Here is a 17,979-nt window from a genome sequence, read left to right as displayed (position 1 = left end):
ACAGACAGACAAACAGAGGGATTCACAGAGGCTTAGTAATCCAATGCTGTCATTCCGTGGGTGTGAATCACGGCGCTCATGGTAAAGTTGCACTACGTCTAAATAACCCCTGCACTTCTGCTTCAGGCTGAGTGTCAGCACCTGGTAGAGCTCATATATCACAGACCACAGCCGAACGGTCTCAACCCTCTGGGCCTGGAGTATGGAGATCACCCCTCCTACGCTGGCTGGAGTAAGGCTTCAATCACAGCCTATCTATCCAAGTGATAAGAACTCCAATACAGACCTGAGGGAGGTGGGCTTCTCATCCTGCTTTGAGAGCTTTTGGCAGGTAGAGTCTAAGTACAAATGGTAAGATGATTTTCTGTGCAAACAAACCTCGTTTCACCTAATGACAAAGATGAGAGGCGCCCACTACAAGAAAGAACAGACAGATTATACTCAAGAAAATGACCTCTGCCTGCAACAATGTCTGACATATGACCCTTCGAAATGACCATATATACTAACTTTTGGTCAAAATGAGGAAAAACTTGACACACATAGAGAAGATTAGTGTCATAATATATATGTATATTAGAGTCTTTTAAATCATGTCTTACATAATCTGAAGCTGTTTTTGTAGTTTTGGGCTGCATTTATTAAATCAAAAATATAGTAAAAGCAGTAATATTGAGAAATAATATTACAATTTAAAAGAACTGTTTTCTGTTTGAATGCATTTTAAAATGTAATTTATTTCTGTGATGCAAAACTGATTTTTCAGCATTATTACTCCAGTCTTCAGTGTCACATGATCCTTTAGAAATCATTATAATATGCTGATTTGCTGCACAAGAAACATTTTTATTATTATCAATGTTAAATATATTTGTGCTGCTTAATATTTTTGTGGAAAGCATAGTGCATTTGTTTCAGGATTCTTTGATGAAAAGAAATTTCAAATAAACAGCATTTATTTAAAATAATTACCTCATTGGTTATGAATAATCTTGTCTTTTGTCTTGCATCCAAGTTATAAATAAAAATAGATGCAAATAATAATAAGAGATGAAGTCCTTTTAATTTGTAATGTACCGCATGGTTATTGAAAGGTATGAAAGCTGCTTTACAAATAAAGTTAATAATAATAATACTAATTAGTTGTAGTATTATATAGAAATCATTTTTATATTAACTATTTATGCTGAATTGTTAACTGTAAATCATAATAAATAATATATGTAAATACATTTATATAGTGTTTTCATGATATGAAAGTTTGGTCATACCACATGACTAAGCTTCAGGAAGTTGTTCTTGCTCAGAATAGTTATTCTTTTTTGACACTTACTCAAAACAAGGCTCACCCAGCAACACAAATCCATACAAACACTTTTTCTAAGAACAAACGTATCCGTCCTTGCATTTCACTTGAATCGTTTTATTATTGCCTCATTACACTGCATTCAAAGAAAACAATAACATCTGATGAATGTAGAAATTACAACTTGGCTAGATCCACACACTACTTAATGGGAGGTGAAAGGGCTCTGAGTGATTTACAGATGCCCTAGGGATCTAACGTTTAATGATTAATGTTCAGTGTCTTTTGCGACTTATCTTCCCGTTTAAATATGACTCAGAGTTTAGGAGAGAAGTCCTCAGATCTTGACTTTGCAGGCACCGACCAGAGGCCCACTCAGCTGCCAGCAATCCTGTTTTGTTTGGAAGAAGTCGCCTTACATTAAAATAATGGGAAACAAATTGCCTGAGCATGTCCCCCCTTCAACCACGGGATTCCCTAATCCAAATCCACCAACGTGGAGAGAACCAGGGAAAAAAAGTGAATCACATGGTGAGCAATACAGAACTCTGAATAAGGACTGAAAAGTTATTTAAAAAACTCTAATTCCTAATTGCATTTAATTAATTATTACTGATATAATAATTATTCATACAAATAATTAATATATGAATATTACAATTATTATTAATAATACAAAATGGGTAACCCTTATTTTAAGGTGTCCATAATACAGAGTAATTACATAATTAAGTACTTGGTAGTAGCCGTTGTACTTGCATGAAACAAAATGTACTTACCATGTAACTAAGTTATGGAACAGCCTGTACTTACCATTTGTAATTATGTAGATGTAATAGGCAGCTACTGTTACACATATGTAACAGACCGAGTCTGTTACACAGCTACTTATGTAACCAAAAGATTGTTACATATTGTCACGGTGCACACAGCAGGGAGGAACAAGGAACGCACAGACGAGGACGTAACCTCAAATAATAGTCTTTAATGTATACATCAAGGCAGGGCAAGACAAGGCTTACAGACAGGAACACCGGGGAGTAACGAGTAGACCAGACGAAATCAAGCTAAACAGACAGGACTATAAATACACAGGATAATCATAGATAACGAGACGAACACGGCTGGACAAGAATTAACTAATGATCACATTAGACGAGGACAGGAACTAAACCAAATATGGAAACATGAGGCGGGAACACATGACACACACGACAGAGGACTGACACATATGTGTTGCAGACTTTCTACAACGTAATTATAAATGTAAGTACACAGACATAAGCTACTTAAAATAAAGTGTATCAAGATTGTACTTAAGTGTACTTCATGTGTGTCTATACTGTACACCTTCTCCAGCTGCACCTTAGTTTGATTTAACCCACCAGTACACAGTTTAAATACATGCAATACATTTCTAATTACAGAATATTACACAGGCATAAGATACTTAAAATAAAGTGTATCAAGATTGTTCTTAAGTGTACTAGTAGCGGTGTAACAGACTCGGTTTGTTACTTATGTGTAACAGTAGCTGCCTATTACATCTACATAATTACAAACTGTAATTACAGGCTGTTCCATAACTTATTTACATGATAAGTACAAAAGTTTTTGTCTACATAATATATGTGTGTGTACTGTGTATATTTATTATGTATAGATAATTACACCTACATGCGTCACGGTCCTACTCACCCTGCTCCGAGCGGGATTCGAACCGCAGTCTCTGGCGTGGGAGGCAGGCGCTCTAACAAGGAGGCTAAAGGACACGGCCTCCAGCGTCAGTCACTAGAGTGCCACTTGAGGTCGGGGAGTGAGGTTTAACCTGCACAGCACTTACCTGCTGGCCTCTGCTACACTCACCCCCCTAAACCTCACTTCCCATCCGGGTCACTGCACCAATGTCGCGGTCATACTCGCCCCGCTCCGAGCGGGATTCGAACCGCAGTCTCTGGCGTGGGAGGCAGGCGCTCTAACAAGGAGGCTAAAGACCACGGCCTCCGGCGTCAGTCGCTAGAGTGCCACTTGAGGTCGGGGAGTGAGGTTTAACCTGCACAGCACTTACCTGCTGGCCTCTGCTACACTCATCCCCCTAAACCTCACTTCCCATCCGGGTCACGGCACCAATGTCGCAGTCATACTCGCCCCGCTCCGAGCGGGATTCGAAACAACGGTCTCCGGCATGGGAGGCAGGCGCGGTCGGGGAGTGAGGTTTAACCTGCACAGCACTTACCTGCTGGCCTCTGCTACACATGCATGTATATATTTAAGAAAAATATGTTATGTTTTTATATTAAATATATTTATATGTAATATAAATTATATGAATATAAATATAGACATGTAAATACATGTAAATATTTTCAAAATATATACTGTATGTGTGTGTATTTATATATACATAATACATATACACAGTACACACACATATATTATGTAAACAAAAACGTTTATTTTGGATGCGATTAATCGCGATTAATATAGATATATTGCTGCTGTCAAACGATTAATTGCAATTAATCACATCCAAATTGTTTGTATAATATGTGTGTGTGTTCTGTGTATATTTATTATGCATTTATAAATTCACACACATACAGTATATATATTGAAAATATTTACATGTATTTACATGTCTATATTTATATTCATATAATTTACATTATAAATAAATATATTTAATATATAAACATAACATATTTTTCTGAAATATATACATGCATCTGTGTGTATTTATATATACATATATAATAAATATACACAGTACACACACATATTATGTAAACAAAAACTTTATTTTGGATGCAATTTTTTTTTTTTTTATGAAGACTACACACCCAAAGCAAGCTGGGAACTTTCTGAATTATTGAGTTTATTCATTTCTCATTTCTTATTTCTCATTGTTTCATACAACAGTAAATCAAGGCAGTGACCAACTTCACACTGGTCCTCTTGGCAGCATAAAAAACAAAACTGTTATTCAAATTTTAAATAAATTACATTCAGAAATTGAGCAATGTGACAATACTAAACCACTTCCATCCCGTTATAATCAACAAAGTGGGCTACACTGCACAATAAATCTCTTATTTACACTCTGTCTACGCCTTGTTCTAGTTTTGCAGCGCCACTCTCTTGCAGTATATACTGGGTGTTACACTGTCTACGGTGCAAATGATTGGCGCCACGTCTATCAAATCTAAAATAATTCCAAATTACAGCCAATTCTTTTTGATTTGGTTCCAAAGAAGGTGATGTTTCTTAAAGGCACAGTTCACCCAAAAATTAAATATTTGTCATTATTTACTCACCCTCATGTCATTCCAAACGTGCATGACTTTGTTTATTCTGCAGAGTACAAAAAAAGTTTTTTGTTTTTTTTAAAAGTATATATTTTTTCCCATCCATACATTGAAAGCAATGTTGTTATTGTTCACTAAAACTATTATAAATATTTTTTTAAATAAAAAAGCTGAAATAAAATTAAAAACCTACATGAAAATGACAAATGTTGCATTGGCAGCTTCCGAAATATAAAAGTTTAGATTGTAAATAGTTAAAAATTAAATTAAAATAAATATTTAAAAAAATTAATAATAAAAATGACAAAAGAACAAAACAAAATTACTAAAACTTGAAACTGAAAATATAAAAATTCAAAATATTTATAAATAATAATTTATAAATAATCCTGAAACATAGGCTCCCATGCGACCCTACAGACGATTTGGACGGATGGACGGATGGATGGATAATACTAATATAACACTGAATGTAAGTAATTTGGGTGCGGTGTTGTTTTGAACCCCATTGATTTTCATTATATAGACAAAAACAGTTAACACATTCTTTAAATTATCTTCTTTTGTGTTTCACAGAAGAAAGAAATGCATACATCTTCAGAACAACATGAGAGTGAGTAAATAATGAATTTTCTTTTTTCTTTTTTTTCTTTTATTCGATTGTTTTTTCGATTTTCAATTCCACACAAAGACTGGGTTCTTAAGACTGGTTATCATTATTGAAAGGCTTATATGCTATTAACCTTTAATTTACAGTTAACCATTATTAAATTGTGTTTATTTTCCTGATGAATTATGCATACTACTTAGTGCTAGTTTGCTTGGTCATAGCCATACTGGTCACTGCTAAACCTGTAGATGGTTGACCAGCACAGAGTTTGTGGTGAAGCAGGTTGACACAGAAGTTTTCCAGGTTAAGCTAGTTAAAAATCCTGGTGTGTTCACCAGCATCCGAAACGCAACATATGCCGCTGCTGGTCTCCTCAGCAGGGAAGTGGGGGAGATAGCGAAGGCTCCTGGCATGGGAACCCCAACATGAATAAATCACATCATAATCCCAGTCACCACAAAGAAAAAAAAATGGGAAAGAAAAAATGAGGCCAAACATATGGCTCAAAGAGAAAGAAAGAGAGCAAGAGAGACCACAGTCACGCTGCTGGGGAACAATAGAAGCCTTTCACATGAACTCATATATGCATTGATGAGAAGAGTGACGTATCAAAGATTTTGACCACCAGAACCAATAGTTCACCAAGGCAGAAGAGGAAATCCGTGTTCATCGGGGAGGTCTCGTCTTGTGAAGGGAGTCAGGAGTGTGTGTGTGTGTGTGTGTGTGGCACTCGGGTGGGGTGTGTGTGTGTGTGAGAGGGTTGTTCAAGTCCAGACATGAAAAGGAATTCTTTCATCATTGCTAATCTGCAAAACATAAACATTAGAGCATCCACACAGTCTGTGAATCTTTCTCTGTGCGCTTCGGGTCTCCACCCTGTGGATTGTGGTTAGGGATGTGGGAGCTCGTGTTTGTAAGTGTGCGTGAGTAGCTCCGACTGTTTGTTTATGCTTTCCAGAGTCATTGTAAGTGCACAGATCGATATCCGCAAGGTCTCGAGGCGAGATTGGAGGAGACACGAGTAATTTTCAGGAGGTTGAGAGTCGAGGAACGCAAAGTGCAGGCTTGCTGTCGGTCAGTGTTTTTAAATGTGGTTTGTTTTTTGTATTTGTGTTCTCAGGAGAACATTTCATTGCTCAGAAATTGCTCAGGTGAAATAGTCAAGTGTCCAAGTGAGTGCATCAGACAGCAAATATAATGCTAAATAATGACTGTTTCCAAATCATTTTCACATAGTCTCCATAAGAAAAACAAAAGGAGAAAACAGAAAAGGTACTGTTGATTTTCTGACATTTTCTTTAACCCTAAAAAAACAACACAATGCAATGCATAATTCTAAATATGGGTAAAACACTTTCAATAAACAGGTCAAAATGGAAAATTTCTTCATATCAACTCAGTGGCCACAAATTGGGTGCTGTTTTACAATTTTCTTAAAGTTCTCCCCCTTGTCTGCCACTGGTCAGATAAACAGATAGCCACACCCCCAAAATCACGCTATTGGCAGAGTCCATGTTGTTATGGCCAAATAGCCGCTCCAAGAAATATCTGTTAATCTGTTTGGTGCTACTAATGGCATATAAGCTACACACATCACCCTTTAGGTATCAATTTTATTGCATAAAATTCCTTAGGATAAATAAAAATAGGCACAATTTAAGTATGAATTTTAAAATCACTCGAGATGATTAAAAATTAATTTAGTCAGAAAGTCAGAAAGGTAGTAAGGACATGGTTAAAATAGTCCATGTGACAACAGTGGTTCAATCGTAATGTTATGATCTTCAAGAATACATTTTGTGTGCAAAGAAAACAAAAATAACAACTTTATTCAACAATTTCATCATGCATCAAATGCATCATGGAACTCTCTCAGATCACCATCAGAGGGCACCCTCTCCGGAATACTAGTTTCTCGGACTTCATTTCCCATACACTCCGTGCCTGGGATTGATTACTGCACAGGTGTTTCCCCTTAGCCGGCCCATTTAAACTGCTGAGGGATTCTCATCATTTGCGACACTATGAATATATGGTTATGCCGTTCGGATTGGTCAATAGTCCTTCAGTATTCCAAGCCTTCATCGATGATGTCTTCCGTGACATGCTGAACCGATGGGTCATAGTTTATATTGTTTATATTTATATCCTGATCTATTCAGATACCCTGGACTCACATGTGCAGCACGTGCGAGCGGTGCTTCATCGGCTCATTGACAATCAGTTGTACGCCAAAATAGAGAAATGCAAGTTCCACCAAACAGTCATCTCTTTCCTGGGCTATATCATCAGCGCTGAGGGGGTAGCCATGGATGACAAGAAGGTGATATCTGTACTCAATTGGCCTAGGAACTTTAATTAGGAACTTTAGCACCATTGCTACACCTCTCACCACCGTGCTTAGGGGAGGGAAGTAACATCTACCCTTGTCACCCTCTGCTTCAAGGGCCTTTCAACATCTAAAGGAGCGCTTCACCTCCTCACCCATTCTGCACCACCCCGACCCCGAGTTAGAGTTCATGGTGGAGGCATTGGAGCGGTTCTCTCTCAGCGGCATGGTAATCCTCCCAAGCTCTTCCCATGTGCCTTCTACTCTCGGAAACTCAACTCTGAAGAGCAAAACTATGATGTAGGTAATCGGGAGCTGCTAGCTATGAAAGCAGGCTTCGAGGAGTGGGGTCACTGGCTGGAGGGGGCCAAACTTCCCTTTTTAGTCCTAACAGATGACCGCAACCTCAAATATCTCAAATCAGCTAAACGACTCAACCCACGGCAGGCAAGATGGTCCCTGTTCTTCACTCGTTTTAATTTCAAAGTAACCTATCGTCCAGGCTCAAAGAACTCTAAGGCGGACGCCCTCTCCAGGCAGTTTGAATCATCTCAGACCCCTCTGTCCAACAAATCCATAATCCCCTCTGCCCTCATCCTTGCTCCTGTTCAATGGGATTTAATGACAGAGATCACAGAGGCCCAGAACAGCGAACCTCCTAACCCTAACCCATCCTCACAGTAATCGATCGTTTCTACAAGGCATGCCGTCTAATACCTCTTGTCAAACTCCCCACAGCCCTTGAAACTGCAGAGATCCTTCTGGAACAGGTCTTCTGTTTCTACGGACTCCCCGAGGACATTGTATTAGACCATGGTCCTCAGTTCACCTCTCGGGTTTGACCTCAACACCTCAACATCAGTCTCATCTCTGGATACTACCCACAGTCAAATGGTCAGGTAGAAAGACTTAACCAGGAACTTACCCGCTTCCTGCATTCCTACTGCCATCAGAATCAAAATGACTGGAGTTGCTTCCTTCTATGGGCAGAGTATGCCCAGAATTCCATCCTCAAGCCATCCACCGGCCTTACGCCATTTCAGTGTGTGCTCGGATTTCAGCCACCTCTAATCCCTTGGTCTGGAGAACCCTCTGAACTACCTGCCATCAACGACTGGCTGCAGCGGAGTAAGGAGACATGGAATACAGCTCATATACATCTTCAGCGAGCCATCCACAGGGTTAAGGAACAGGTTGACCATCACAGAAGGCCGAACCCCGTTTACACTCCTGGACAATGGATCTGGCTCTCTTCACGTGATCTTCGTCTCCGGCTCCCCTGTAAGAAGCTCAGTCCCAGGTACGTGGGTCCATTCAGAATTCTTTTAATGATCGAAATTACAACTGTATCTTACTGTTTGGCTCTTCCTGCTAATTATCGTATCTCACCCGTGTTTCATGTTTCCCTGCTTAAGCCCGCCGGTGGTCCGAGAGGAGAGGGGGACCAGGAGGAGGCCGAGGACGAGAGCACCCCTCCCATAATCGTGGACGGCGAAGAGGTGTACCAAGTGCGGGAGATTCTCGACTCCCGATGCCGGGGCAGGTTACTTCAGTACCTCATTGATGGGAAGGGGAATGGACCAGAGGAGAGGTCCTGGGTCAACGCACAGGATATCCTGGACCCTACACTTACTGCAGAATTTCACAGGATCCATCCGGATGAACCAGCCCCTCGACCCCGTGGAAGGCCCCGCGTTGTGTTCCTCCTTACTTCAGGAGCCGCTCACAGGGAGGGGGCTCTGTCACGAATCAGGCCTCTGTGGCTCTCTCCGATCACCACCGGAGGGCACCCTCTCCGGAATACTAGTTTCTAGGACTTAATTTCCCATACACCCCGTGCCTGGGACTGATTACTGCACAGGTGTTTCCCCTTAACCATCCCATTTAAATTGCCTTTGTGACCCTGTTTTTGGATATCATTCTCTGTGCCCTGTTTGCCGCCTGCCCCGACTCTAGCCTTTGTGTGGAGGCCTGTGGCTACAGGTTTATGACTGCGCACAGATTAGCCGGAGACAGACGTTCAAATTCTGAAAATAACTGACAATTAGTCATATTTTCATGTCTAGCTTACTATTCGCTAATCATGTATAAAATCACCATAATTGGGTTTAGGCAGCAAGTGCGGTGGAAGCACATTACTAGTCACACTCTAGTAGTCACTCACTGCTCGAGTGGAAACTATCCATGAAGAATTATCCCTCCATGAGTGATAACATAATTAGTTTTTAAAGCACAAATTGAAGTGAAATGTTGTCGCATTGGCCTCAAAGATTATCTTGGATGCCCGAAACTTTTCATTTCGTTCCCCAATGCCTTTTCCTTCACATAAACACAGATGGTTCTGCTGTGCAGAAGCCAGACTGGGTTTTTTGGAGCATTTAAGAGATAAGCCCAGTCGGTTTAAACCAATGTACCGCCATAATCCAGTTTTCAGCCCCTCTTCCTTTTCGGGCTCCTACTCGGTGGTCACCATCATTCAGCTTCGTATCTGTGACAGATTAGACCAGATCAACCTGGATTACCTTCACCACATCAAGCCCCCCGACACTGACCATGAACCAGGTGCATTTCCGTCTATCTGGCACATGCATTCGTTTTTAAAACTGCAAACGTAGATGCTTCCTCAAACTACAGGTCAAAAGAAAGGCAAGTGGCACGTGGAATATAGAATGAGATCGAGCGAAGGGTTGGTGGTGGAAGAAGGGAGATAATCCTGTTTCGTATGTGTTGTACGTGAGACCCTTTTTCACCATGGTTATCGCCCCCCCAAGAGTTTGCTGAGACTACAGGACGAAGGCTGCAGTTTAGCGCTCTAATCCATCCCGAGCTGGGGCATTAAATCTGTCCCTCTATTCACACTTGCCGCTCCAAAGCCACTGTGTACAACATACTGAGCCCTGCGCTGTGTCATCTGCTGACTGCAGTGTTTAACTCCATTATGAGGGAGTATAATCTCGGCCACACAGTGAACATTCACTAAAGTCTTTACCTCCTAATCCAGGCCTGGAGATGTGAGCGTGTGATGTTTGGGAACTCATATTCTGTGTTGGTTTAGGCTTTTAGTCATCTGAAGTTGACATTGTAACTTATTTTTGGTAAAATAAGGTCTTTATAAAATAGAAATATATAATAAATGATCCTCTGAGGGAAATTTGACCTGAAATACAATAAAAACCAAGAGACGTCTGATTTCCCCTGCTTTGTTCCCAGTTCCATCTCAATGCACAGCTCCCTCAAGTGGAAGACTGTGGAGTAGCATCTAAAACGGAGAAAATAATCACTAATTAATAATGTTATAATTAATATGCTATTGTGAAATGTGCTTAATGTCCTTACATGCACATACATATCATGTTTTCCCGTCTCCATCAAGCTTGAATTCATCATAAGCATCTTCCTATGCAAAAAAAAAAGTTCTGACTTTAGGGATTGAGTTGAATTAATAAAATAAAATGATTTGTTGACCTGGAAATAAATTTAACACGTCTTTAAAAAGACGCTAATGCCTTTTTAGAGCTGCTTTACAATAGAATTTTAATTTAATATATTTGATTACATTTGCATCGTTGATTCTGTTGTTTGTGCAATCTGCATTTTATAAAGCAGTGTATATGGTGACTTAATATGTCTTTAAAGGGAGAATCATTTACACACCCTCATGTTTTTCCAAACCTATATGCATTTCTTTCTTCTGCAGAACACAAAATAAAAATATTGGTGACCGAAGAGTTTTGGTTCCCATTGACTTCCATTGTATTTTTTATCCATACATTGGAAGTCAATGGGAACTGACATAGTTCAAAATATCTGCTTTTATGTTCCACAGAAGAAAATCATACAGGTTTGGAGCAACATAAGGGTGAGTAAATGACAGAGTTTCATTTTTGGATGAACTATACCTTTAAATGTAGATAAATGCAACAGAAAGTTATCAGTGTGTACTAAAAATAATATTCACCTCGACATCTTAGCCAATCAAAACCATTGAATGGTTTTTACCATTATCAAAATATGTGGCCAAAAGTTGCCACATAGCAAATACAATTTCTTTCCGCCCATGGCCAACCATATCGCATGAGCTCAATCTCAATGATGCCTATGATCTATCATCTATGAATAAGACATGAATGGAATATCATCCCACAGGTAGAGTCGTGAACTCTTTATCAGACCCCCACCTCCCGCTCTGAAGCTACTGTAGCATCAGCTTCAAAGATAACTGAGCTGGAACCCAGGGATGATGCATTACTTTCAACATGTATCTATGAATATAGATATCGGGTCAAAGGTTTAAACATCTTAAGGAGTTTTTCCTCTGTCACGGTCTCTGGTTTGCTCACTGGTGCGCTCTATTCATTGTTAAGCTGTGTTGGAACAATATTATAAGAAGTGTCATATAAAAATTGAAAGATAAGTTAGTCATTACAACCTACCAACCAAGTTGGGTCAAAATGTTTGATTAGGACCCACTTGTAAACATACCAGGGACCTCTGTTGTGGTCAATCTCGTAAACAACTTATATTTGTGCATTTGCTATTAAGTTTTTTCCAATTAAACATTTTTGAGCAATAATATAATTAAAAATAACCAAAGCAAGATTTTGAACACTAAATTAACAGAAAGAAGAATGATATTTATTGATTATAATTTATATGCACCAATATAACAGTAAAACAAAGCAGCATTGTTTACTTACAAATGCTGTTCAGAGGTCAGTAAGACTTTTTTTTAAAGAATTTAATACTTTTATTCAGCAATGATGCACTAACTGTATCAAAGCGTAAAGATATTTATAATGTTACAATAGATTTCTATTCCAAACTAATGATTTTTATTTTGAACTTTCTATTCATTCTTGAAAACAATGAACAGTTTCTACAAAAAAAAATTATTATAATAATAATCAAGTGCTTATAACTTTGATAAAAATCAGAAATATTTAAAAATAAGCACCAAATTAGCAAATTAGTCTGATTTCATTACCAACCCCAAAGGCCAAACTTTTGAATGGTAGTATATATTTTAACTAAAACATTTCATGTATAAAATGCCACCTGAGGTTGCGCCAAAACATTTGACAAGGACCCACCCAGAGAAAACTTAGGCAACACAACTATGGTCTTTGCTGGATCCAGTGCGGGTGTCTTTGGGACCCCTTGGAGCAGACAAAGACGAGACGAGCCAGGGCTTACCGACGCCACAACAACGGTGCAGCCTCATTGTTTTCTGCTCTTTTCATCTCAACTCACTCTCTCAAAATATTTAGAGGAATGCTCTGAATAACACCAAGTACTGAGAAACACTCGCTCTGTATATTGTTGAAAGGAACTCTGTCTGCAGAACTTTTCTTCAAAGTCTATTTTGTTATGTTATATTTAGCCCTTTATTTTGTTCCTGGTGTATTTGCATTGCGAAACACAATATGAAGGATATCTCATTGTTCCAGGGACTCAGGTTGGAGATTGGCGGCCATCTGTCCATTTATTTTTCATGCTTATCATGATTTGTACATGCTGAGACAAAAAGAGAAAAGAAGATTAGATTAAATTAAATTACATAATTAATAATTACATTAAACAAAGCTCTTAATTGCATAATTAACATTTCAGAAGTACTAAGAAGGTTTGCTACATAATCTTTATTAAAGGCATTTTTCAACTAAAAATGAAAATTCAGTCATTATTTATTCACCCTCATCTCATTTCCAATCTGTATGGCTTTGTTTTCATCTGTGGAACACAATAGTATTTTGAATAACTGTGTTTGTTTTTACAATGAAAATTAATGGGGCCCAAAACAACATTGGACCCCATTGGATTTCTTCGTATGGACAAAAGAAAGAACAGTAAGCCCTGATATATTTTCAAAATCTTTTTGGTTTAAAAAGACCAGAGAAAATACAGAATTCAAATTTTTGGGTGGACTATCCCTTTAAGGCCCTGGAGTTGAAGTGTTATTATTGTATATAACAAAACTAAATGGTAGCTTTAACTAAGTTATAAAATACTGAAAAATAGAGAAGTGTTGTGATCAGTGACAGCCATTTGGGCACATTTGGGTAGGGCGTACGCTCCCTTTTATCTGTTCAATGGCATGTTCCTTGGGACGCTGCATTGATTAGGCCCTGAGGGGGCCCTGTAGTGCTGCTCCGTCACAGGAGCCAAATGACTGACAGCTCTAATGAAGTGTATAATCATTGGGGCAGAAGCGTCAAAGCTGCCAAAACTTCAATCGCTCTACGTGATGACCAAAGAGTCTGTTCGCTCTTCTGCGGATGCTCAAAAATAAGTTGGTGCCCCACGGGACCACATGACTCTGTCCCATCTTGGAACATTATTCATGCAGTCTTTTGGTGCAAACATCAGATCGGATGGCAGTCGGACTGGGTGATATAACTATATATATAAATATATATCTTGATTTTTGTGTATTTGTCTGAAATGGCTTAAATTGGATTCTTTTCAGAGGAAACATAATTTTAACCAAAAACAACCATTGTTGCCAATCAGATCCCAAATTTTTAAAGTAAGAAGTCATTTAATTTAGTTAAAATATATTTTAAAAATTAAATAAAAAATGAGTTATATTATTCAAAATGTAAAAAGTTTCACAGTTTTTACTAAATGAACACAATATTTTTTTTCTCTTATATAAACAACAATATTTATCACAATAGCCTAAAATGAAAAGGGAAATGTGTAATATTAATACATATATTACAATAAAACTTCAAAACAGTATAATATGTATTACAAGATTGACATATTTGCATTTTTTGGAAATAAATTAATACTTTAATTCAGTAAGGTTGCATTATAATGTTACAGACTATTTCTAAATTCAGATAAATGCTGTTCTTTTTAACTTTCTATTCATCAAAGAATCCTGAAAAAAAATGAATCACGGTTTCCACAAAAATATTAAGCAGCACATTTATAAAATTAGGAAATGTTTCTTGAACAACAGATCTTCATTTGAAAATATAATCAAATACAAAACAGTTCAAACGTAATGATATTGCAAAATATTACTGTTTTTACTATATCTTTGATCAAATAAATGCAGCCTTGTTGATTGTAAGAGATATTTATAATAAAAAAAAATAAAAAAATTGTATCGACTTCAAACTTTTGAACAGTCACTTTAAAACACAAACAAATTGATAAATCAGAGTTTTGAATCAATCCTTTGTAATGGACTGTGTGAACGAATCCAGCTCGTCAACTCTAAAGCCATTTTGAGGTTTTAATAAGAGACAAAACAAATATCCGTCTTAAAGGGTTACTCCACCCCAAAATTAACATTTTGTCATTAATCACTTACCCCCATGTCGTTCCAAACCCGTAAAAGCTTTGTTCGTCTTCAGAACACAATTTAAGATATTTTAGATGAAAACCGGGAGGCTTGTGACTGTCCCATTGACTGCCAAGTAATTATCAGTGTCGAGGCCCAGAAAAGTATGAAAGACAGTGGTTTTCAATCCTGTTCCTGGGGACCCACCGCTCTGCACATTTTGCATGTCTCCCTTATTTAACACACCTGATTCAGATCATCAGCTCATTAGGAGAGAGATCCATGAACTGCACCGTGTGTGTTAGATAAGAGAGACATATAAAATGTGCAGAGCGGTGGGTCCCCAGGACCAGGATTGAAAACCACTGAAATAGTCCATCTGCCATCAGTGGTTCAACCGTAACGTAATGAAGCTACGAGAATACTTTTCGTAATTTTTAATTTCTTTGCGTACAAAAAGTATTCTCGTAGCTTCAAAACATTACGGTTGAACCACTGATGGCAGATGGAGTATTCTGACGATGTCTTTCATACTTTACTGGGCCTTGACAGTGATAATTACTTGGCAGTCAATGGGACAGTTACAAGCCTCCCGGTTTTCATCCAAAATATCTTAAATTGTGTTCCGAAGACGAACGAAGCTTTTACGGGTTTGGAACAACATGGGAGTAAGTAATTAATGGCAAAATTTTCATTTTGGGGTGGAGTATCCCTTTAACGCTATTGCTGAACTAATCCTATGTATTTTTGAAACTTAATTGCCTAATAAAAACACACAATAGACAGCAAAAACTATACATTGAATGGATCACCCAGCCCTAGATGGCTTTTGTTTCTCTACTCAAGATTACGTTCAAAATCTTCTCAGATGAAGTTTTGCCCATCATCCCCTGCAAGTGTTTGTGTGGGCATCTGTTATCTAACCCGAACATCATAACAACACAATAAGATGTCTTTTTAGCATTTGTTTTCCACCCATCAGTGCATTTTATTATGATAAGGCAGATCTCTTTCCACCCTCTTCCCCCCTGCGCTCAACAGAGGGGTACTGAAGAGCAGTGGAACCTCAGAAGGCTCATTCTCACTTTGTTCTATTATTCACCAGCCCGGGCTTCAGAACTCACCCGCTTCTCAGCGGGTTTGGAGATCTGCTTTTACAGCATGCGAGAGACGGAGCGGAATATACTCGGATAGATCAAGCAAGCAAAATGCAGTCTCCAGAGAGGTGTTTCCACCTTGGACCGGGACCCGCTCGTGAAGCAGTGCAGTTCTGTGCTCATAAAAGCAGAAACTGGTGATATAATGTTCATCGTTACACCTGACTAAAATCTTTTGATCCATTGTTATTGATCATTTACACCAAGTCACAAGGCACCAAAACTGTTTTAATTTTAGCATTCGAGAGTATTTGTTTACCCAGAATGCTCATTTGTACCAGCATAAACAGTTATTTGTGAGCTAAAGGCGCATGTTTGTTTTTCCTTTTAGACTCTTCAGTGTCCCACGGGCATAACATACACTTTGGTAATAAGGACCAGACAAATGTTTAGCACAAGCAGCGTTCGAAGCTTTGATGTACTTTTAGATTAAGTGAAGTCTACAGTGATGTCTTCAAAAATACAAATATAAAGGGAGCAAAGTTAAACTATCTTCCCATCTGCTCTCTCCCCCAAAGCAGCGATCATTAAAGGCTCCGTATGTAGTGCTGTGGCAACTGGAGATTTGTATGGACCTTGTTGAAAACTTCTGATGAACTATTCCCCAATGAGAAGCAAGCTAAAGAAGACCTTCAGAGGGATATTTCTCTGACTTATTATATCCCAGCAGAAACTGTACTTCAGTGAAAAGCAAACTTTAAGCATTAGCTGCTTTGAATCAAGATTGGTTTATTAATGATCTAAAGCCCAAGAGAACCGTGTTGATCAAACTTAGCATGCCGTATAATAAGAATGAGACATTTAAAAAAAAAAAATAGATCCTGTGTGCAGAGTTTTCCAGCTTTTCTTGTTCTGTCAATATAACAGGAGATCTAATCCCTCCGGATCTCTATTTACTGTAAATCACATTACGTCACAAATAATTTAATGCTAACAATTTACACTTTTCAATATCCATTTTTTTTTTATAAAAAAGAGTGAAATGCCCTGTATATTCCTTTAAAAGTTTGTAAAATTTTAGATTAACTATATTTTTAAATTTTCTGAAAAATAAAAATATTAATAAAATAAACGAATGACTCAATGAATGAATGAATGAATGAATCAATCTCAGAAAGCTGCCAAGACAATATTTCTCATTTTCATTTATTTTAGCTGGATGTACAAAAATAACTCAAAATAATACTAAAATAAAAAATTTATAAACACTGTATAGACATATAAAAAGTAATAAGTATAATGACAAAAACAGAAAATGAAAACAGAAATTATAAAAATAAAAACTAATTCACAATATTAATAAAAACTATAACTCTCAGTATCTCAATGATACTAAAATAACACTGGTCAGATATATTTATTATTATTTTGAGATGGGAAAGTTGTTTTGGGTAGTGGCCATGATGTTCAAAGTGGTTTTTGCTATAGAAAACTCGTCAATTATTTGCAATTATTAGTTTAAAACACGTTATTATTTTATCCACAGAAAGATAAAACAATCACAGCTGTGAAGGAAACCTTTCCCAAGCAGCTTTTTGTACCTGGTTGCGAAATCTGCATTTGAAAAATTTCGTCTTCATGTGAAATTTCCAAATAGTGTGGAATTGGCATTTCGTCCATCAAATTTATCTAAACAACATTAAATGTGTCTGCTCCTTATGTAAGATAAGTACTGCCTGATCTGCACTTAGGATATAAAGTTAAGACAAAGAAAGAAAGAGAGATAAAAAAGACCAGGATGGTATTAAATCAGGACAGAAGCCTCGCCATGCCTTTGTCCGCCAGCTTCTTTTCCAAGTCGTGAATTATTTATCTTTGAATTGTTAATAAATAATAGCAGAGGGCTCAGGGGACCCTGCCCGGTCAATTAGGCGGTGAAGAGGGTGATTCGGAGCAACGGGGGGTCGACGCATTATTAACATCAGCCCCATCTCTAACTTTCTTCATCTTCATTATATCGCTCGCCATCAGACACAAT

This window comes from Barbus barbus (assembly GCF_936440315.1).
Source record: "Barbus barbus genome assembly, chromosome: 8".
NCBI classification, from domain to species: domain Eukaryota; kingdom Metazoa; phylum Chordata; class Actinopteri; order Cypriniformes; family Cyprinidae; genus Barbus; species Barbus barbus.
The sequence above is the reverse complement of the archived record's forward strand: the minus strand, read 5'-3'. Positions refer to the sequence as shown.